This window comes from Lupinus angustifolius, chromosome LG07 (assembly GCF_001865875.1).
Source record: "Lupinus angustifolius cultivar Tanjil chromosome LG07, LupAngTanjil_v1.0, whole genome shotgun sequence".
In the NCBI taxonomy this organism is placed as follows: Eukaryota; Viridiplantae; Streptophyta; class Magnoliopsida; order Fabales; family Fabaceae; genus Lupinus; species Lupinus angustifolius.
Window position 1 is genome coordinate 3,176,800 of NC_032015.1, and position 25,003 is coordinate 3,201,802.

The 25,003-nt window shown below is 34.1% G+C and overlaps 3 long non-coding RNA genes and 1 pseudogene across 3 annotated transcripts; all 4 read right to left on the bottom strand.

The window, feature by feature from the left end:
- LOC109351795 lies at window positions 14–7,910 on the bottom strand. The gene is made up of 13 exons (XR_002108282.1): window positions 7,157–7,910; window positions 6,937–7,051; window positions 6,779–6,852; window positions 6,643–6,699; window positions 6,444–6,558; window positions 6,286–6,353; window positions 6,083–6,155; window positions 1,191–1,250; window positions 786–818; window positions 616–693; window positions 464–507; window positions 298–339; window positions 14–199 (listed from the first exon to the last, which is right to left on the bottom strand). It is a non-coding gene; the product is annotated as an uncharacterized LOC109351795 (long non-coding RNA).
- LOC109351797 lies at window positions 2,739–4,026 on the bottom strand. The gene is made up of 5 exons (XR_002108286.1): window positions 3,952–4,026; window positions 3,792–3,835; window positions 3,591–3,668; window positions 3,377–3,454; window positions 2,739–3,272 (listed from the first exon to the last, which is right to left on the bottom strand). It is a non-coding gene; the product is annotated as an uncharacterized LOC109351797 (long non-coding RNA).
- LOC109351800 lies at window positions 8,060–11,175 on the bottom strand. The gene is made up of 3 exons (XR_002108289.1): window positions 9,230–11,175; window positions 8,471–9,041; window positions 8,060–8,319 (listed from the first exon to the last, which is right to left on the bottom strand). It is a non-coding gene; the product is annotated as an uncharacterized LOC109351800 (long non-coding RNA).
- On the bottom strand, window positions 16,286–24,002 carry LOC109352843 (annotated as a pseudogene).

Sequence of the window (25,003 nt, forward strand, 5' to 3'; positions counted from 1 at the left end):
GGGCATGGTTTAGAATAGACACCTCTCCCTAACACAATGCTCATCTAACCGTATCACTCACTCTAAGATGAGCATGAGTTACCAAGGTTTCCCAGTATCTGTCTTGTGTTGCAAGAGTTGTGCAACACTAGCACTTATGTGCAACGACTTGAAACTGTATGTGAGAGTTTGCTCCACAGTCAATGCATAGTATCCAAACCTGATTTCATACCAGGTCATAGTTAGAAATGTTTAACAAATTAAAGTTATTACATTAATATATAAGTCAAAAGGTTTGTAGTCGGGGCTATTACATACCATTTTATCTTTGTACATTTCAGGCATTGGAGTTGAGGCAACCTATCAAAAAATTTAATACAAGAATGTCATTACATTCGTCACAATTGAGATGGTTGATCAAATTCTTTTAAGCATAATGGAATACTAAATACAAAGATTTGCAGAATTGGTTGAAAAACTCTACCTGCAAATGCCACATTCGTCACAGTGGTATTGTTCCTTTGAAATCTATAAGAGTGAACAATCTTTTAATACAATATGCACAAGTGAAACTCACACTAAAGGAAATGAAGGAAACTAGTATGCATTATCTGATTCAAAAACTACAGAACCTACATCATCATTGAAGAATTTGCATGTACCACAATAATATTTGCGCATGCCTACTCCACAGCTGGTGCAGTACTGTTGAACCTGAGAGAAAGTGGAATAATCAACAAATCCATAGATGCGGGCATATACAATATCAATTTATAATTACATTTCATAATGTTTTAAGAACGCACATCTTGTTTTGTATCATATAAGGAGCAGATGACCTGAAAATCAACCAAATTGGGTGAATTCAGAGAGTGAACAACCTCAAATATGGTAAAACATAGTGACAAAATTATGACGAGAACTAGTACATAATTAATAAATATTTTGTTCTCTAATATAAGAAAAGTGAAGAGAGCTCTAATAAAATTATAGCCTTATTATATATAAAATTGACAATTCTCTTTCTATTAGAGAAAAATGAGCTAATTATAAGGAATAAGGAGTGAAGCAAATGCGTTATGACCTAACAACTGAAGTAATTTTTATTGGTAAATATATTTTCAAGATTATTACTATGATGCAGTGCATATATGAATTACTTAGAGGTTATAATACAATAGTTGGCAAAAGAAATAAAAGCAAATGCAAACCTTTTTAACTTCATGTCTTGGGATATCATGGCGATCCAGATGATTAATCTCAACAGAGTTCTGTTAAGAAACCATTTGATTTGAGGTGTGAAACATTCTCAATCAAAAGAAGTATAGAGGAAAATCAAACAATGAGATTATAATATTTTAGCTTCATCATGGCAATGCCTACAATCAAGAACTTCATCACAACATGGTGCTCCAATCTTGCACCTCCTCCTGTAATGCATGCACCTAATACAAACAAAACAGGACTAATAAAGATTAGAAATTTCATCATTATATAAAAACAAAGAAATAAACCCAACCACATACAATGGATCATAGAAGAAAGAGAAAAGGTTTAAACATGAAGAGATACATAGTTACATGCCCAAAATTGTTAATTCCAAGTTCTCCCATAGCAGAAACAAGTGAGGAGCTGACTTGAGAAGAATCTGATAAAAAAGAGGATATGAAACAAGATCTTCCTTGGTTTCGGAGTCTCCTGTTTAGAAAGGTAAAAGGAAAGATACAAGGCCTTGCTAAAAAATAGTATGCACCCCACGTACTATTATATCTATATTAGCATGTTAGAACAATCACCGCACCAATAGACTTTTCATTCTTATTTGAGTCTCAGATATTATTTTATAATTTATTACATTTTTTTCACAAAATAATTACATCTATAGTAAACTTGAATAATCTTTTATTCTTATTTGGCTCTCACAAGCTATTTGGCGCTACTACCATACCAATTTATTAGCTAGTATCTATCCTCCTTTGCGACCCCACTAATGCAACAAAAATGATAGTACATGATTCATATTGTTTGTATTAAGAAAAACCTCCAAAATATTTCTGGCATTTTGACCACAGATATTTCATGTCAACCTCTCTTGCAAGGTTAGCGCAAGATATATGAAACCAATTGGTATCCAGTTGAAAGAAAAAAGAAAAGACTTGTTGCTATCATCCAGCTAGCTATGCATCCTTGCCGGGGACGACAACAACAAGTCCTACAAAACACGTTATGTCACAATCCTGAAACAGTGAACACAAACTAATATGCCGAAATTGTTTTAAGACTCAACTCAAGCTCATGATTAAGGAACAGAATAATAAATTAAAAGTAAACAAGGCTATTTCAAGTTTTGCAAAGGGTTCAGAGTGAAAACAGTTGAGGTGGGCTTATTCCTATACCCCTTTGTTCAAAACATTTGGCAGATCTCTACCTAAGTGTCTACTTCACGGCAATCATTGAATCCAAACACTTCTTCTTTTTCAAGTTTCACATGGTGGAAATAATATTCATTTCCTTGGGAATTCATTAGACTTGGGAGATTTCTAAAGGCGACTTCTACCGTTAATGTGTTTGATAATGTATCTAAGAGTTTATGAGCTACTCAACCAATTTATTGACTAAAAATAAACTATCAGTTGATGTTTGGCAAAGAGACATCTCGAATTGCCAACAAGCATGACTGACTTATAAACTCCTAAAATAGCTTATAAGCCACTGATTAGCTTATAACGCCTTCCTCTCTGATTATGAGAAACGGAGCCTTAGAAAAAGGCCCAATGCATTATTTTACAAATTGAAAACTGAAAGATATGGCTCAAGACACGTACCATGTAATCATTTGACAAGTTAGCTCTAAAATTGAGATGCTATGAGCAAGTGCAACTATTCAGGAGTATTATTTGCCAACACGAGCAGCCTTTACTGCGGTACCATGTTAGAAGAAAGCGTTTATTTATACAAGATTACAAGCAGCACTTGGTACATGTCCCAAATAAATGGTTGAAATACAACTTTGGGTTTTAAGAACAAATGCATACTGATTGGACCCTCCATGAGCTTACTTTTCATTACAAACCAAATTTCTTGTTGTGTTTATTGAATAAGCAGTTATGCTCCTTGACCTATGCATAAGGAAAAGAATTTGCATCTACACATCAACTCAAATGGGATTATCAACAAACAATGCTGAAATTTTATGTTTAATAGCATAAATGAATCAAGGATTTATCCTCAATCATCTTCATCTCGGTTGTTCACTTTATTATGTTTCTGAGCATTATATACATGTCAGCAACCTGAAAGTGAGTCAAACATGACCCAAGAATTAAGTTTAACATTCCCATGTTACTATTTGCATCTTCTATGTTTGTAATTAATCAAATATTGAATATTTACTTACCTGCTTAGACGATGAGGCCTCTTCAAAGTTTTTTCAGGTTGCACACAAAGTAAATGCGGAAATCGAAGTGAAAATGCCCTTCATCGCAAATAAAAGCACCACAACAAAAAAGAAGATAGAATCAACCATTATCAATTAAACAATGGTAACAGACAGATTCCAATGTGAAATGAAAATTGTAGCACTTCCATCACCAATTCATTGTTTCTAATACCTTATTCGAATCTAATACGTCTATTGCAACATGATAAATAAGGCTAATTGTCAGGTCAGCAACTTTCACCTCCGACACCTGCATGAAATAAGATTAATTGCTACAGTAAACATATGCAATTTTACTGAATAATAAATGTTCCCATGTGTGTATCAAGGTATTAGCAAATTATTACTCCACGTTAAGGAAATGCAATTCTACCTGAAGATGCCACATTCGTCACAGTGGTATTGTTCCTTTGAAATCTATAAGAGTGAACAATCTTTTAATACAATATGCATAAGTGAAACTCACACTAAAGGAAATGAAGGAAACTGGTATGCGTTATATGATTCAAATTATATTACACTAAGGAACCTACATCATCATCGAAGAATTTGCATGTACCACAATAATACTTGCCCATGCATACTCCACAGCTGGTGCAGTATTGTTGAACTTGAGAGCAGGAGGAACAATCAACAGATCAATAGTCGCGGGCATATGCAATATCAATTTATATTTATGTTTCATAATGTTTTAAGAACGTACATCTTGTTCTATATCACATAAGGAGCAGATGACCTTTATCAACCAAATAAGGTGAAGTCAGAGAGTGAACAACCTCAAATGTGGTACAACATAGTGACAAAAATATGCTAAGAACTAGTACATAATTATTAAATATTTTGTTCTCTAATGTAACAGACGTGATGAGCTCTAATGAAATTACAACCCCATTATATATAAAATTGACAATTATCTTGCTATTAGAGAAAAATGAGCTAATTATAAGGATTAAGGAGTGAAGCAAATGCATTATGACTTGATAATTGAAGTACTTCTTACTGGTAAATATATTTTCATGACAACAATTTGGAACTATGCCTCCTTTGGAAGCATAACATTGCAGAAGACAAAAAAAACTCTATAGACAAGAGTTAGAAACTTCACTACTTTCTTGAGTAAGATTTCAGTCTTATTCCATTATCATCAAACAGATTGTTTCCACCTCAGATGAAAGGGAAGGTTTAGAATGGACATCACTCCTTAACAAAATGCTCATCTAACCATATCACCCATTCCACAAGTTTGTCAAGTCACACCTGGATTTTGAGCAAACAGGACATGAGTACCTGAATGTTTAAAGAATGAATTTATAGTATATATATGCTGAAGGTGCACAACACTGGATTCATGGCGACATATGATGTGCATTTCATAATGGGAATCAATAAAGGTATACCAGAACTATAGCATTTCAATCCTTAATTATTATCTATGATGTTGTTCCATCTCTCTAACACACTCTATATGTAATTATGTATGGTATGCCTGCAAGGTAAGACAGTAATATCTCTTACAGTTTCAAATAGGTACTGGAAATGAGGGAAACAATGAAATCATCTCACTAGGAGTTAGACTGTTATATTCTAAAATGCTTAGACTAGTAGTACTAGCGGTTTCTTTTACCTCCAAAGCAAATGGGGCAATTGTGATTGCACTTTCCACACAAGGATGCCCCTCTTCTATTTTCTTGGAATAGCAACATCCAAAAACAGTGGTAAACTTACAAAAATCAGTTAATCGAGAAAATAGTATGAAAGAAAAGGAGGGGGCAGAAATGAAACATTGAACTTACCACATCACTTACAATGAAAGAAGTTATCCCTGCCTCAGGTTCTATAAAAGCAATTATATAGAGGAGATGATTGATCAAATTCTTTTAAGAATAATGGAATACTAAATACAAAGATTTGCAGAACTGGTTGAAAAACTTTACCTGCATATGCCACATTCGTCACAGTGGTATTGTTCCTCTGAAATCTATACAATTGAGGAATAATCAACAGATTGATAGCTACAGGCACATACAATATCAATTTATAAGTACGTTTCATAATGTTTTAAAAGTGTACATCTTGTTCTGTGTCACACAAGGAGCAGATGACCTGAAAATCAACCAAAATGGATGAAGTCAGAGAATGAACAACCTGAAATGTGGTATAACATAGTGGCAAAAATATGGTAAGAACTAGTACATAATTAGTAAATATTTTGTTCTCTAATGTAAGAGAAGTGCAGAGATCTCTAATGAAATTACACCTTTATTATATATAAAATTGACAATTCTCTTGCTATTAGAGAAAAATGAGCTAATTATTAGGATTAAAGAGTGAAGCAAATGTGTTATGACTTAATAACTGAAGTACTATTTATTGGTAAAAATTTTCAAGATTATTAGTATGATGCAGAGCATATATGAATTACTCAAGGGTTATAATACAATAGTTACCAAAAGAAATAATGCCCAATTCAAATTAACTGAAGAACTAAGAAGTAAAAAGTGTTAAGCAAATGCAAACCGTTTTCAATTCATGTCTTGGGAAATCATGGCAATTCAGATGATTAATCTCCACAGAGTTCTGTTAAGAAAACATTTGATTTTGGGTAAGAAACATTTTCAATCAAAACAAGCATAGAGGAAAATCACAACAATGAGATTATAATACCTTAGCTTCATTATGGCAATGCCTACAATCAAATACCTCGTCACAACATGGTGCTCTTATCTTGCACCTCCTCCTGTAATGCATGCACCAAACACAAACAAAATGGGACTAATAAAGATTAGAATTTCAATCAAGTAAATTAATCCATAAAATATCAAGCAAGATTCAAACCAGGTCCAAAGAAAAACAAGAGAGGCATGGACCTTTAGCTTGAGAATCACTTTAGAATGAAGACTAGCAGATTATTGTTCAAGCATTTCTCCAGAGAATCCTGTTCCTACCAACCATCACATGAATATTATGAGAAAGTAAGATTAATAAACAAAAGAAATTGGTAATTACATAACATGTAAACGATCACCTATTTTACATATACTTTGAAATCTTCATTATTGTTGTCATGGCAAAAAAGGACAAAGGCACCATAAGACTCCTATAAAAGATCATGCCACTATCTCAGTTCAGACTGCTTTGAGCTAAAAGTTGAAAACGTATCAGTAACTCAATAAGATGATACAGTTAACATCATCGTACGCAATCTTACCCAAGATTTTTCTTACCTCACTGGTTTCAAACCAGACACCAGGATTGGTTGTCTCTGCATATCTATAGTATCCCTGAAATCAAGTAAGTTAATCCATAAAATATCAAGCAAGATTTAAACCAGGTCCAAGGAGAAACAAGATAGGCATGGACCTTTGGCTTGGGAATTACTTTACAATGAAGACTAGCAGATTATTGTTCAAGCATTTCATCAGAGAATCTTGTTCCTACCAACCATAACATGAATATTATGAGAAATTAAGTTTAATAAACAAAAGAAATCGGTAGTTACATAACATGTAAACGCTCACCTATTTTACATATACTTCGAAATTCTTCATTATTGTTGTCATAGCAAGCAAGGACAAAGGCACCATAAAGTGCGACAAAATATCATGCCACTATCTCAGTTCATAGTGCTTTGAGCTAAAAGTTGAAAAAGTATCAGTAACTCAATAAGATGATACCATGAAAATCATTATACGCAACCTTGCCTGCAAAAAAGATGATACCAAACCTAAAATATAATACCTCATTTTAGTTTTATTTACGTTCAAACTGCAGCAACATCAAGAAGCTTCCCAGTGTTCCATTCTGCATTTCTACTGTAAACCTCAACCAAGCCATTTTCCATGTAACGTATCTGTCTCAAGAAAGCTAATATTATACCATATAATAAGTGTCATAAGCAGTACATTTCTGATGGAAATTGACCATGAGATATCACATGAGCACGCTCTCCATCATATTTATATTCACAGGTAAACTCCACATCCTAAAGTTTATTTAGAACTTCAGATACAACCAGCATTGGCCCAACTGGAACACCAGGAGTCCAGGAGTAAAATTAAATGTCTTTGGAAGCTCCCATCAGGCCATTACTCTGTGTAGGTAGTGTAGATACTATTTTGTTATAGTCTCGAAGAACATAATAGACTTTTTGAATAATCTTTGAAGCCTCACGCAAAACGAAATCAGAAATTTTATAAAAATCTAATGGGTAAGGAAAAAGGTTGATATCAATACCAGAAAGCTCAAATACTTTGCACAAAAACTGATTACAGCAGCAGGCCCCCACTCCCAACCTATAATATGTTGATGCAACCTCAAAGGTTTGAAAACCCAAAACACACATTATCATTATATTACACCAACCTCACAAGAATAAGCCATTTAGAAAGGAACTTGGATTGAACTCGGAGGGTTTCTTTTTCAGCAGTGGAACTAATTTCTTCAATTCAGCGATCTTCTGTTGTAATGAACTAGAAGACAGGTTGAGAATACCACTACCTGAAAAGAACACAAACAAGGAACAAAGGTCTTAACACAAGGAAATAATGATTTGACACCACATACAAAATAGTCAGGAAGTGATGTTAATAATCCAATAAAACAGAAAACAAGGTGCTTATTTATTAGAGTGAGTATATGTAGAGCGTGTATCAACAACAAATTGCATTAGACTAATTTGGAGCATGTAAAAATCAGAGCAAACAGGAAGAGAAATGAAACCTGGAAGGCCACGAAGGATAATAATAAAATGATCATGACGGGAAGTGCGATGTGGATGGCGAAATAGTTGTGAAGCATAATGGGAGTCCATAAAAGTATACCAGAACTGTAACATTTCAATTCTTAATTCTTTCCTATGATGATGTTCCATCTCTCTAACGCACTCTATGTGTATGGTATGCCTGCAAGGTAAGTCACATACAATTATACAGATAAAGAGAGAATGAGCAAGCACCAAGTAGCATAATTGGAATCCTGTAATCCGGTCCCACTGAGTGTGTATACCCTCGTTGGAAAAATAGAATGGTTGTAATTCAGGATTGGGGTTAATACCCTGAGCCTCTAATCACAGCTCAATTCTTAAGATTCTCTTGTACCACTAGTTTTTTAAGGGACATATCTTTCTACCATAGCGTCATAAAGCTGCTTCCCGTTCTGCTTGTCAAAACAAATCAGAAAGAAACAATGAGCAAAATGTTGAGGCTTAACTTTTGTAACTTGAATAAATTTTACTTGCTGAACTATTTCTTATATGCATCTTAGCTGTTGCTGCTACCAAACTGCTTACACAAATTATTATGAAGGGTAGATATATACATTTACTAGAAGACAAGCAAGCACAAATAATATGAGATGAAGTTATAGATTATGATTTGTAACTGAAATTGGATGATGATTTGATATAATAGAAGGCATATACAAACTATCAATCATTCATGACTTATGCTGCAAAACACTAAAAAAAATGTTTAGTCCTTTCTAGGAAATTAAATCATGCAGACCAAGTTCCAAGAGTCCCCTCCTTTCTATAATAGCATAGCATACATAAACCACAAAGTTATTGGAAGGTAAGAAGAGAACAAGCTAAAGACTCATCATCAAAGAAGAACCCCACTCTAGTTGTCTGCAAAAATAAAAGACAATAGTAAGGGGAAAATTAGCTTCTAGAAATTGGAACATAAAACATAATACCCCTTGGAGCAAACAGAGTAAAAAGTCAGTAGACAAATATTTATTTTGACTCTGAAAAATACTAAATGGACCATGGTGCTACCTTGCACCTCATTCAATTATACTATCTTCTCCTAATACCTGGAACAACAGAAGCAACCCAAGGAGTCCAGGAGGTACTGCAGGTATCAGATTATTGGTGTAAGCCAACCCACCAGCTTTACTTGATGGTGCAATGTTGAGTCATATAATAATTCAGGACATTAGTGAAAGAAGTTAACAAATCTCATCCCTCTAAATTTTGATTAAATTAGTTCCAAAGAACCCAAAACTAAGGCAACAAACGTGAAAAGAAGTACTCATTTTACAAATGAATCAAATTCAATCCTTTAAGAGATTATAACTAGCCCAATTAAAGGGCCAAACTATGCAACTCTAGATAGAGTGATCCACACAATATACATGCAAGTATTATAATATGGAGATCAGTATACACAATCACGTAGAGGATGCAGGGAAACACCTACACCATGCCAATCTCCAATATTTTCTGGTTATAGATAATGTGCATGATATGTGTTATCACTTGAAAGCCTAAAATTATGTGGTAAGTCGCATACAATGATACAGCTTAGATTGCATGTAAATCACCAGTAAAACAAATTATATTAAAACGTGATAATTTAGTAGCAACGTGGTAGATTATAACTTCCATTAAAGAACTAGAAGAGCACGGAACGTGGTAGATTATAGCTTCCATTAAAGAACTAGAAGAGCAAGGAACCTAAGCTTAAATCAGCTTGGCCTTGTGAAGTGCAGTTCGTGGCAAAGCGAAAGTGACATAGCATATCATCAATCCACATAATATCACATCAATCTTAAATTTCTAAACCGAATTCAACATCAGCGATTGCTTAAAGGGCCATGGAAAAGAATAAAGTGGAGAAAAATTATTTAAATACCAATGCCATATGGGGTCCCAGCTTTAGTTTTGGAGCTGAAACAGAGTCCCATTGCACAAACAATACTAACCCCTTGAGCTTTTGTTGCCTATAGATCACAATATAAAAAGAGCAGAACGCACCAAGGAGAATCAATGATAAATATAAGAAGATAAAACAAATTACAATCTAAACACTTATTAATCCCTAAATCTAAAAGACTAAAACAACAAATAGATGCTTGAGCAGGGGGGTGAGAAGTACTAAGAATAACATTAGCAATACCAAAAGCCAATGCATCAGGTTTCCACATCATAGACTATGAACGGCTTGCTTTGGGCAACAATGCCCAAATCACCTTTTTCCTACCAAATAAAAGACAACAAACGACATTTTCTTGATCAAAATTCTAAATCTTGGAAACAATTTAAAAATATATGTGAGCGCAAGAATATGATAGAGCATTATGGCAAGAATACAATTAAAGTTTGCTTGTTGTTTTGTAGCAAGAACATCAAGAAAGAACCACAACCACCTTATAGTGCTTCTTAATCTGAACTTCAATCCTTCCACATGCATCAGCGATCGCCTTGATAATGGAAGTGTTGCCTATTCGGCATTTCCCATCTCCAACCTTCATTTCTCATCACCAAAAATATGCACGTACCTATTGGCAGAAAGATAAATCAAAGTCATCAAAAGAATGCACAGCATATCCGTAATCAAGATTCTTCCGGTTTCTTTGAAATCATAACAAAAGCTAAAGAAAGGAGCTTGGTTTAAACTCGGAGGGTTTCTTTTTTCAGCAGTGGAACTAATTTCGTCAATTCAGCGATCTTCTGCTGTGAAGAATCAGAAGACACGTTGAGAATACTTGTTCGGCGGTTCAGGTTTCACGGAGTCCTTTGGCAGAGGAAAGGAATCGGGGATTATCGTTTCTTGGAGTGGGGAGGTATTCTTTGCGGCGGCTCGTGCGGCGGAGAATAGGACGTCAAAGGAGGAGGTAGTTCTTTGAAACATGTCGGAGAAGAAGAAATAGAAGAAGCGTAGGTAGTGAATCTGAGCGAAGTTAATCGAAGAAGATGGAATAGAAGAAGCGAGGGAGAGAGAGCAGTATGATAAGAATGGCGGGTACATCACTGATTTTCCCACTTACTACTAATGACTCTTCTTTAGTTGCCCCCTAATTCATATATTTATAACAAAACATGTCGGTTACCATCACACTTAGTTTAACCGTTTCTTAAATTTTAAAATGACCGTTAACATTCTTATTTATAAAAAACTAATTTGTTGGCATGTCTCCCTTTTCATTAAAGAAAAATGTATAAATAGTACTGTTGGGTAGACCAGTTGGATTACAACCTATGAATATAGAAAATATTAAAAATAAATATTAACAACTAGTGCAATAGTATATTGTTTTCCCATGATCATGTAAGTTATTTAAGCAATTGAAAAGGAGAAAAAATATATATTATAAAACATAATTTAAATTGATTATTATTCATGACTGTTTATACTCAACTAAATATAAAAAATGGAGTTATTATTTCAACATTAAGAAGAAAATTTTATTTATTAAGAATTATTTCATAAACAAAATATTAGATAATATATATGAATTAATAATATAAAATTATATTTTAATAAAATAACGTCTACATTCATGGATTAGCAATATTACAATTAATTAAATAAAAATACAGCAATAATAATATAACATTCCAGCGAAGATTACATGATATTACCACATATATAATATATATTATAATATTTATATACAGACATTGTAAAAATTTGTAAACAATGAGTATATCTTCCACTATTTATTTGTATCTTTTTTTTTTTAAATAGTTAACAGTGACATATGATACAGTGATGCTACATAAAACTCATAAATTGTCATTGCATACATTTTTCTCATATATAGACAGATTTAGGAAGGAACTGTGGGTCTGGTACCTCGTTACCTAGATTTAACTTATTCAGTTGTGATATCGAAATTTTTAAACTCAACTACCTGTGAGCCCAAAAACATGGACTCCAATATGACCCAGATATTATTGAGGGACAAGTGCAAATTTAGGTACTCTTTACCATCCCTAAATCCAACTCTTAATAAAAGTGGAATTATCACTAGGTTAGATGATTCAATTATTAAAACATAATATTAGATATTTGATTGTTTATTGGTAAGAAAATACTAGAGTGTTGATAGGTAGTATCATGAATTTGAAAAGTAAATAGAAAAATTGTTAATGCTTCAAAAGTGAATAGAAAAATTGTTAATGCTTCAAAAGTGAAGTGAAATCGAGGGATGGAAATACTTGTATTATAATCAGAGTGCCTCCCTACAAGTTTACTTAAGAGGAAGTGCACATTGACTGAAATATCACAGTCTTAGTGCATATTTTAAATTATTTACCTTTTTAAATAAAATTGGCATTCCTATCAACGAGTTTCCAAAAACTACACCAAAATAATAAATAATCTAAAAGGTACACTAAAACTATAATATTTCAGCCAATATCCACCTCTTACTATGTATTTTTTCTCTCACATGCCTCGCAACTTTTTTCATTTGTTGCTTCTGAGAGGTGTGTAGTGTACTTGCTTAGTTTAGGAAAAGAGAGGGAATAGAGAAATATGTGCTTTGCTTACATAAAAAAAAGTGTCGTTGTATTTGTAACCCCTTTTAAACTTTTTAGGATAGACATATGTTGTCCGAACATAATGTACTATTATATGTATTGTTATTTGTCATTAATCAAAAAAATAATTTAATTATTAAAATTTTAATTTAAATACATTTGTTAATTAATACACATGAATTGACACATTTTATAGAATAACAGATGTCCTAAAATAATAATCAAACAAATGAAATAAAAACAAGAGATTAGAAAAGAGAAGAGGAAAAGAAAGTTAGAAAACGCAAAGTTGCAAAGTTAGAAGACTTCTCTCCTCTTATTCTTCGTCGTATTAACATTCCATTTTAATTATTTCTTATTTCGCGTTCTTCATCTTTTTTATTTTATGGTTTTGATCAGTACCATTTATTATCAACGGGGCTACAACATTTTTCTGCATCCATATGTGACATTTCAAGGTATTATACTCTTTCGTTTTCTGCCTTCTTTGATTTTCTGCATTTAGGAATCTATGTTTCTTCATGACAGATCTTAATCTTCTTAAGGATGATTTTTATGCATAGATTGATAAAATTGACACTCCATTAATCTCAAAAGCAGCCCATTTATGTAATGTAATTTCTCTATAACAACTCATACACATTATTTAAAATTCTCATTTAATATTATTTAGATGGTGAATATAAAAAAATATTTAGAATAAAATCATATAAGGTGTATTGGGCCGGGGCCCATGTTAGGCGTAATCTTTACATCAAATGTTGCGTCATATCCACGCTCACTTTACTATATATATGTTGTTGTAACTGCGTGTGTTGTAGTGTGACTCACGGTTTCGATGATTACAATAAGAAAGAGAGTAAGAGTAAGACACTGTGAGAGTAGAGAGAGAGAGAGGTTAAGCAATTCAAAACCCTAGAATCTCGAGGCAATTTCTCCGGCTGTGTCACTTTTGGTTCATCGGTTACGCTGTACAAAATTTCTCTGATTCTTGTTTCCCCCCCACAATGTTTGAAACGTGAATAGATATAGAATTGATCATTTCTCACTGCTACGTATTTCTCTTTCTTTCTAAAATTCAGTTGTGGGTTGCCTATAATGGAATATCATTCTCAATTATTCAAGAATGTCCATTCTTGTTGCATTGAGAGTGTTGGTAAACGATCTTGGTGGAATAGAGAGAAAGGGAATATGATTTCCTTGTGTTTTTCATGCCACAACTCTCTCAGTATCTTCTCATGGTTATTTATTTTTAGTCCCTTTCGGTGTTGGTGAAACATGACTTCTGTGATTGCATAAAAAGCTATTCAGTTAGTAATATTAATATAAAAAGCTTTCAATCTTATTTGATAGAGCTAACACACTCTGATCAAAAGCCCTAAAAATTTTATGACCCAATTTCTTCGGTTGTGGGTTGTGCCTATAATGGAATGTTATTCTCAATCATTCAAGAATGTTCATTCTTGGTGGATTGTGATTGTGGGTAAACAATCTTGGTGGAATTAGAGAGTGGGAAAAGGACACTATGATTTCCTTGTTGCGTTTTCCATGCCACAACTCTCATTATCTTATGATTTTTTATTTTAGTCCCTCTTGGTGTTGATGAAACATGACTTCTGAGATTATATAAAAAACTATCCGGTTAGTAATATAAATATAAAAACTTTCATAATTTGGTGGTCGTGGACTTGATAAGTTCCCCTTGTCCTCTTAATCATGCAAATGATGTTGGAATAACGGATTCTAAGGTTGAAAGGCAAATAGGGAAAGTAGTTTTAACATGAACAGAAAGGAGATTACTTAAACGAGTAACTGGCAAGAGTTTGATGGGTTGGAAATGACTGATACAAGCAGCACCAAAAGTAACGGGTTCAAGTGTTGGATCTACTCTAATAATAATATTACTTTTTCTGTTCATATCAAGCCCTTTCTCAGCACAACAATCAATATAATATGATGTCGTGAAGGAAAAAAAAAGTAATTTTTGTAATACCATGCACATATTATAAAGGGGTTACCTTTGATGGTTTAATTTTTTTGTAGTTTGTTTGTGCCAGTAATCAGTCAATTGGATTTGAATAAACTGAATGTGCGGAAGTTCGAGCATCTGATGCACCTGGAGTGCAGCAAGATATACTGCTTTTATAGTCTTGACTATAGATAATAAGAAAAACCAAATCGCACTTCAGTTCCCTTCTGATTATGATGACCATAGTAAGAACTGCCACCATAACAACATAAGAAAAACAACAAAACCAAACAAAGAAACTAAAATTATCAAGATTAAGTCAACAAAAGCTGAAATCAACAAAAAGCCAAGAAAACCACCACACAAAGAAGAAACAACTCCAGCACCAAGATTAAGTCTTTTTTATTATCTTGTTGTTCTTGATCTCATCTATTCCGTCATTTTTTTCAAATTTCACTGTCATACTTGAGGTTTAATCTCCTCAGAACGAGGTGTTGCTTCTTCATCTTTTACTACTAATGCCAAAAGACTCCTCAAATATTTGGAAACAAGAGAGTCAAAAGTAAAATTGATAAGGTCCAATATTCGTATGAACTGATTTTGATGTGTTCTTATAGTGTCTGTATTTGATAGTTTTTCAATGTTCAGTTCATATATATTCCATCTCATGTTTCTGGCATAGGTTCCCATCACGTGAGATGCATCAATGTTAATGTGGAAATCTTGACATGCCACCTATTACTTTGGTGTGACATATCAGAAACTTTATTTTCTCTCAATATTGCCGCATCACTTTCAAGAGGTATCCACCCTGCCCCGGGTTGACACTGATTGGTAATTTATTCAATGTGAATTGCATCTCTTATTGAAGTTGTTTGTTTGATCAAATGTATTGAGACCTCAAAGTAGCAATGATGAAGCTTTGTGAATTTCTTGGTCTCCCTGTATGCAGTTTATTTCCTCTTTCTTAAGTTTTACAGTTAGTTTTTTCTACTCTGGTCCTTTATCATTGACAAGAGTCCAATTTATATACCAGATTATTTTGTTGTTATTTGCCACTGATCAATTAATTTTGTTCCATTTGAATACACTGAATGTGGGAAGTTTGAGCATCTGGTGCACCTGGAGTGCAGCAAGGTATATTGCTTTTATAGTCCTGACTGCATATAATAAGAAAAACCTAGTCTCACTTCAGTCCCCTTCCAATTATGCTGACTGTAGGTAATGGTGGTAATTTCTTGCCATGTATTTCTTCTTATTCTTTTTGACTGAACAAGTTTCTACTGAATCTTTAAGTCTGCCCTGTGACTGTATTGTGGTTCTTTTATTTATGTACTTTTCATATTTTATCACGTAAAAGGAGGACAAAATGATAAAATGATCATTTTCTGTGTGGGATGTGGAGGGCATTGGAAATCAAGCATTCAAGTAAACATAGCATGAGTGTAACATAGTTACGAAAGCATTTTCTGTGTTGCAGTTGCTTTTTAAGGTTGGTTGTTTATATTTTTGTAAACACCAAGAGAAGGTAATGTGTGTTTTTTAAATGGGTAATTTTGTGTTACTATATTTTCATACCATCCTTTTTATATTCTACTCTTTTGTCCTTTCTATTCACTATCCTTTTCTCAGGTGCAACTTCTGCACAACAATTATGTCACCTTTCAAGACCACAAGTTGCTACTTGTACCTCTCTAGTTTCTGGTCCGTTTTCCTGTGCACTTTCAGCTAGTCCTGCTAATCTTCTACACTACAAGTAGCTCTCAGAATATGGTACCACCTCAAAAGCACTCTTCAGCAAGTTCAAAGCATCATTACTCAGCAATACATGTCCAAGAAACAGTTGCCTTTGTTTTTGCAAAAGGGGATATGTAGCATCACAAGGGTCATCAATGTAGGCAAAAACATACTCGTAGAGTCACGGTCAATCACTTTGAGTAAATCTTCGTACAGAATCTCAAGGGGATGAAGTTCTCCGTTGATGCCTAGAATCAAGACCTTTTAAGCTGCTTGGCTCACAACAATATTACCTGTATTCTTTAAATTCTCTTCTAAGTGCCTCAAATCTATAGCTTGGCAAAGAGCGACGAGGTAGGTTGCAGACATAAGCTTCAATATGTCTACAGCTTCAGCTGTTTTTCTAGCTGAGATTAGTGCTAATTGGGTCACATCGTGGTTGTGTTGTTCTGCACTTTGTGCATGACTTGTTACAGGGTTTGCTAGACACTGAAGCTCAGAACAATATGAAGCTTGGTATCTCATTGCTGTTGATTCCATAATCCAAACTCAGACAGCGACCCACCGGAGAGATTTGAAGGGAGCCCCGTATTGTAGAAAGCATATTAACCAGCTCAGACATCCTGATCAAAAATGAGTTATCCCATTGCAGCCAAATGAGCCAATGCTAATCTTCTGTTGTCCATTGAAACTCCTATAGGAGCGAGTACCTTGAAATTTGCTTAGGATTGCCAAATATTTTTTAATACTTTATGGATTTCCAAATATTTTATTAATACTTTATGGATTGCTAAATGTTATGGTGATTTCCCATGATATTTGTTGCCTGTTGGTGGTGTTTTTTGCCTTGTTCCTTGACACATCCATCTAAGGGTTGTCATTCGCCTAGTTTATCTCCCTTTTGTTGGATTTTGTTGATGATCAAATAATTTCAATTTGAGGACCTAACCATTGTGGTGCAGTTTGAAGAGCATTTCTATCTTGCTTATGCTTTTGGACAGGGTCTATCTCATGTAACTCGTGTGCTCCTTTAACATAAAGCACTTCAAGATGTGTTCCATTATTGATGTTGCTTCATGCTAGCCTGAATGATGCTACAGTTTGTGTAAAAAGGTCTGTAAATTCCGGCCTTCCCTTGTGTAACTTCTGAAAAATTAACTGACATGATTTCAAATAAGATAATTAAAATGTTACTGGTGATGCCAAACCAGCTCCAAAAAACAGTTATATATGCAAATTCTAAAGGGGGGTCTACTAGTCCACTCACTTTATTTATTGTCTGGTATAACAAACAATGTCTGTGATTGTTGAACATTTATGCAAATTGATTGTGGAATACCAATTTATGAGTACTTTAAACTCTTTAGTGCTACTATTTCAAAGTTCAAACCCTCAATAGCTACTAGAGTTTTCAATGGATATACAGTCCTTTATAATCAGAAGTCAATGCACTATCTGCTCCATAGACCTAATCTTTGTTTTAGTACTTGGTAGAATAGTGTTGGTATTGAGGGTGATATGCCTTGACTCTAATGTTTTTTGGCCAAGCATGTGTTTGTTCAGTTCTACCTATTTTACCTTATTTACATACACAGGCCACAAATTTTAGGTCAGAGAAATAGTCTTCCAACCCCCTTATAAAGCAAGAGAAGATTAGCATTTATTCCTTGCTGTAGCATAGAATAGAAACTGAAAAACACGTCTGCTGTATAATCTTCAGATTGATTCTAATGTAGCTGTTGTATAATACATAATTCAAAATTCAAATACATTGTAGCCATTAATATGTAAAATTTCTCTCTCCTTTTCTCTCACACACACAAACACTTTGTATTTGAAAGGATTCAACTGCATGTGGTCCGTTGCCTGCTCAAGAATTTTGACTTGGAAAATCATCTAAATTTGTGCTTTGTTTCATAACATCTGGAATATTCTTTCCCATTTCCATAGCACTAAATAGTTTCATTTCTATTACTTGTAGTGTATAGGTTGGAATAAATGAAGTTGGAGCTCAAATTTGTTTTTGCTTTCGTTATTAGCTTGCTCTGGATTCAGCATTCATTCTGTATTTTTGTGTAAGTATAATAATTTAGAGAACATTTGGTGATTTGCCCTCCAATTGTTGTTCCTGAAAGTTTGATGCTTGACTGCTTTAAAAGAAGAAAAAATGAGAATATATCAACTTTTGATATTGTTGAGTATCACATGGACATGTCATTCCTGCAACATTAAAAAAGTTGTGTTTAGTTTCAGTTTTGCCAAGCACTCAAGTCATTTCGTTGCTAGTATCACAAATCATATAACATTTGGCATTTGACTCTCTAATTCTTGCCAGAAGCAGCATACCTTGTATACTGTGATACTTAGGAGGTGCTAACCTTCCTAAATAAAAAAATTAAAGAGGAAATAACTGCATACAATATTGGGCAATGCCACACACTTTATTCCCCAACATCAAATAAGTCATTTAAGTTTAACTTTTCTGTTCTTTAAATATTAAGTTGGGATTTGTTTGCAAGTTTCATCTCAGCGAGAGTCTAACTGGGCCAAAAATCTCCTTTTTCTTCTTTTTTTGCCTTCCATTGTTTCTTAGCAGATAAACCTTCAAATATATCTGTCCTAAGCCAGTGGAAATGTAGATGTTCTTCCTTCCCAGGGAACCAAAGCTACTCTGTTGCTAATTGCTCTAAGTCATGTAATTGCCATTCAGGTGTGCTGCTAACTTGTTATTGGAATAGAGACGATGAGTCTCCAACTGATAAATTTGTTTTTCTCTTTCTTATTTTTCACTTGTTATATTATTCACATGATTATTTAGCTTGAGATTTACCTTTGTGTATGTTTAGTGGATGAATTTTTGCAAAAGTTGTACTGTAACTAAAACTTATTTAAATTCATATAAGTTGCTTTTATTATAAATTACAGATTATATTGTAGAGTGGTGAAAACTAATTGCATGTTTTGTTCTAGAATTCAAGTTTAAATATTGACAGAACACTGAACTTTTTGAAATTTTTTGCATTTTGTTGAGATGTGAGTGTGGTTACTAACCAATATGAATATGGTAGGAGTGCAATATCGTATCCATTTTAGATTAAATGGGTTTGCTGTGAGCACTGCCATTATATGGTAATTACTTTCCTTCCATGTAGATGCAGAGGAAGATGTAAAAACAAACGCCTTCAGTTAATAATGCATCAAAAAGTGGTTTGTTTGGCAAGGTTTCTTAACTCTTATAAATGCATGGTATTACTTTGTTGAATTTAGTACTTGTAATTGACAAGTTTTTTTTTCTTTTTATTTCCTTGTACCATGCAAATTTCAGCATTGGACTGTTGCTGCTTTGCTAACGCACAAACTTGACCGTGATGATTCTGTTATGCTTGTGGAATAGCATTTGAATTTTGATTGCAAGATAATAGAGGGCGTTCAAAATGTAGAGAATGGATGTGGAAACTGAAGAAAGACTTTTTATGCCACATATGAAACAATTACGTCTGTGGCTCTCCAAACGTTTCTGAATCATGAAGCAGGGTTTATTCCTATACAGAGGTAGCACCAAAAAGTGGAATTGGCCTATGCAGATATTTCCAGAAATGTCGAAGTGAAGCAACTTCTGATGCAACAGGAGGAAGTGAAGAAGTTGACAGCAGATAAGGTGCACAGTAGAGTGGGTTGCTTATCTAGCCTGTTCATGCAATGATGTGATGAGAACAGAAAAGCTCAATGGAGATATATGTGATGGCGAAACATCAGCTATTCTCAGCAAGTTCGTTACTTGATCACGATATAGGTGGCTATGGCTAAATTGCGATGTCGTAATATTTTGCAGGGAAAACTACCTTTGTGAAAAGTCATCTCACTGGTGTATTCGAGAAGAAATATGAAAGTATGCTTAATTACTCTTTTAATTCTGCAATATATTTTTATACACAATGTCACATGTTTTGACAGTATCTCATCCACCCCCGAAAGGTTTTCTGGCAGTATCTCATCCTCCCCTGTTTTCACGCCGGCCGGTGACTCATCCGGTGACCGCCGAAGCACTTCTAGACTATCCTCCTCAGGTCTCCGGTTACCCAAATCAGGACCCAAATCCCCTAAGGTCAGCAATTAGCAATACCCAAAAAAGTTTCTCGTATGTTGAAGTTAAAAAGATTCAATCTTTATCTTTTTTTCTAAATTATTGAATGAATCATCTTATATCTCTCACTTCGATTTTTCTGACATTTTTATTTTATTCGTTAATTAGTTAGTATATGGTTGAATGTTTTAGTGTTGAAAATTTGTCCTAGTACTTTTTTAACATCGTTTTCTGATTGTTGTTGCTTAATTTTTTATGTCTATGGACACCAAACTTTGACCTTATTTGATTTTCCTAGAATGGAGGCATCTAAGTAGGAATCTGTGGTAAAGATGAGTTGCATTGTATTTCTTCTTTTTATGCAATGGACTTAGTAGTGGACCTGCAATCGGGACAGAAACATGTGGGCAATCTTAGACACTAGTATGTAATAGTGAACTTTGCAAATGTTGCATTTATCTATGAATACTTTATTGAGGCACCCTTCAGATTTGCCATTTCATTGAACTTATTTATTTAAATTATCTGATTAAAAGAGAATCTACTAGTAGACAATTGATGTATCTCCCCATACATCAAGACATATGTGGCCACTATGGGATTTGGTTTGAATTTAGGAGTTAGGACTAAATGCTGCTACCAGTTAGGTTACTTTTTAATCACAGTCTAATTTCAAGTCGAGGCTTTTGAACTTGAAAATTAATTTAAAATAATAGTGAAAGTATTAATGTGTGTGAAGGGGTGGGGGTATTGTTTTCATTCCTGGCAAAGTTTATAGATAGTTGGAAAAGGTTGAAGATGTTTGTATTTGCATCCTAGTGTTCTTCAAAAGCTGAAAGATTCAGGAATTATAGTTTAAAGACTTTGGTTGAATTTTAGTGATCTGATACACTTTCTCGGATTGTTAACTGTTGATACAAGGTGTCTTATTTAAAAATATATTTCTGATTGGTGCATCCATTGCCATCCTTGTTGATCAGAAAACAGTAATAGATGTTGCCTAAAACTTGGAAAAAATATTATTGGGCATTCTACAAAGTATCAGGTTACCAACACCCGAAGTAAGATTTTTAGCTAGAGCAGTAGTTTTTATAATATCCCATTTATGAGTTTACTGTTTACTGATAGATAATACCCAATAGTTTAGATTTTTGTTTGGTCTTCAACGTTTGAAATTTTAATTGAAACATCGTTTTGAATCGATTCACTCTTTCTGACTAGTAAGTGGTGAATGAATACCAGGGATTATTTGAACCTGGCAGAGCTCTCTTTCTTTCTAGATTTTCAATCTTGTTTGACAAAGCTAAGTCACTCTAATGGAATAACATTCTTAATTATTCAAGAATGTTCATTCTTGGTGGATTGAAATTGTGGGTAAACGAACCTGGTAGAATAGAGAGTGAGAGAAAGAGAATAAGATTTCCTTGTGTCGTTTTCCCACCCTATATTAGTTCCACAACTCTTGGCATCTTCTTGGAGGATTCTAGTAGTTTTGCCTATTAGAAAGTGATAGTTTATGGGGGATTCTAGTAGTTTCTAGAATATTTGCGATCTCTAAGAATCAAATTTGCCTCAATTAATTGAGTCAATCTATGCATATTATGAACATTTAGCAGGATTTTGTTTTAGTTGATGAATAAGGAGATACTATGTGGTGATGATGGTTGTTTTTATTTGTTGTGTCATATTTATACAGTGGTGATGATAGCAATTCCGTATTTGATTCGTGGTAATTTGTGTCAGGGCCAAATGACTATAGTTTTTGTCAGGGTTGAACATTAGTTGAGCTGGACCAGGTAAGGTTTATCCATTCATCATTAGATAGATAAAATTATATTTGAAATTATTTCATGGTTTATAATAAGCAATATATAAAATTCATAAGATATGTGTGGGGTGATTAATTTCCAATAAGTACTGGAAGCAGAGGGAGGAAAGTCAGATATATGTACATAAAATTAAAATAAGAGTAAATTATACTGACACCCCCTGAGTTTCTAGCTCATTGAAATGTATAAGTTCATTCAGATCAATGATGATAGGTATGTTAAAAGAGGGTATAGTAGGTTGGAGATGGCCAGATAGTTGCTGGGTCAAAAGTAATGAGATCAATTATTTCTGGATCTAATTTAATAATTATATTGCTTGTTTTATTCTTATGAAGCCCTTAGAACAAACAATCAATATCTTATAACATTGCAATAGGAAAAAAATAGTGAGTAATTAATGAGAGCATATCTATCTGATACTCAACTGCACAGATTTATGAAGGGGTTGTTGTTGACGGTTTAGTTTTCTTGGAGAGTGTGTTTTTTGCCACTGATCAATTAATTTTGTTGGATTTGAATTTACTGAATGTACTGAAGTTTGAGCATTTGTTGCACCTGCAGTGCAGCAATGTATATTGCTAGTATAGTGATTACGCAATTATTGGAGAATATGGAGGATGAGCATATAACATTTTGTTGTATTATTGGATAACATTGTGCTTCTATTATTTATGTACTTTTCATACTTTATCACTTAAAAGGGGGACAAAATGATAATATGATCTTTTGGTGTGGGATGTAGAGGGCATTGGAAATCAAGCATTCAAGTAAACATAGCAAGACAGTAACATAGTCACGAAAGCATTTTCAGCATTGCAGTTGCTTTTTAAGGTTGGTTGTTTATATTTTTGTAAACATCAGGAGAAGGTAATGTGTGTGTTTTTTAAATGGGTAATTTTGTGTTACTATATTTTCGTACCATCCTTTTATATTCTACTTTGCCTTTTCTGTTTGTCCTTTCTATTCACTATCTTTTTCTCAGGTGCAAGTTCTGCACAACAATTATGTCACCTTTCAAGACCGCAAGTTGCTACTTGTCCCTCTCTAGTTTTGGGTCCATCTTCCTGTGCACCTTCAGTCCTACTAATCTCCTACACTACAAGTAGCTCTCAGAATACGGTACCACCTCAAATGCACTAATCTTCAGCAAGTTCAAAGTATCGTTACTCGGCAATGCATGTCCAAGAAGCACTTCCTTAGTTTTTGCAAAAGTGGATATGTAGCATCACAATGGTCATCAATGTAGGCAAAAACATACTAGTAGAGTCATGGTCAATCACTTTGAGTAAATCTTCTTACATAATCTCAAGGTGATGAAGTTCTCCGTTGATGCCTAGAATCCTGACCTTTTTAGCTGATTGGCTCACAACAATATTACCTGTATTCTTTAAATTCTCTACTAAGTACCTTAGATCTATAGCTTGGCAAAGAGCGATGAGGTAGGTTGCAGACACAAGCTTCTATATGTCTACAGCTTCAGCTGTTTTTCTAGCTGAGAACTGAGATTAGTCTTAATGTTCACATTGTGGTTGTGTTGTTCTGCATTTTGCGCATGAGTAGTAACATGGTTTGCTAGACACTGAAGCTCAGAACAATATGAAGCCATTGGTATCTCACTGCCGTTGAATCCATAATCCAAACTCGGACAGTGACCCACAGGAAAGATTTGAAGGAGGCAACACGTTATTGTAGAAAGCATATTAACCAGCTCAGACATCTTGAGCAAAAATGAGTTTTCCCATTGAAACTCTTACAGGAGTGAGTACCTTGAAAATTGCTTAGGATTGCTAAATATTTTTTTAGTACTTTATGAATTTCTAAATATTTTATTAATACTCTATGGGTTGCTACATATTATGGTGATTTCTCATGATGACATTTGTTGGGGGTGTTTTTTTGCCTTGTTCCTTGACACATCAATCAAAGGATTGTCATTCGCCTAGTTTATCTCCCTTTTGTTGGATTAAACTCTCTTGTTGGATTTTGTTGAGGATCGAATAATTTCAATTTGAAGACCTAACCGTTGTGGTGAAGTTTGAAGAGCATTTCTATCTTGCTTAGGCTTTTGGACATGGTCTATCTCATGTAACTCGTGTGTTGCTTTAACATAAAGCACTTCATGATGTGTTCCATTATTGATGCTGCTTCATGCTCGCCTGGATGATATTAGCTTTATGGAAGGCTTCTGCAGCACTTACGGACTCACCATTCGGTCCAACAGCCTTGTGAGGAATGCATACATGTATCATAATGGAACCAAGTCAACTGAGTCTGATATCAAATCTGATGCTCGTCTTGTTGATTCTTACCTTGAAGGGTGGCATTGATTCCTACCCGCATTGTTTAGCATTTCCAAAAGTTCCTGAGTTCAATAACCCGCAACATCAAAAAAATTGATCAGGCATGACCAGGCATAAACTAAAGAGTTCTTTGCCTTTTTTATTTGATGTAAAAGTTATTCTTTTTTGCCAAAGGGCATGAACTATAGGAGAACATCCAAATATATTTTCATTGGTCATTGTAAATTTAAACATTGATGCGAATATCGTTTTCCCATGCTAGTTGCTATTAATGCTGAATTCATGTTTGTTAAGGTGGTGGTATAGAGAAAAGAGGAACAATTACAACTCTCATTCTCAGGAGATATGTGAGAACTAGGAACCTTTTCTTCTGTCTCAACAACAGCAGCAGAAGTTATAAC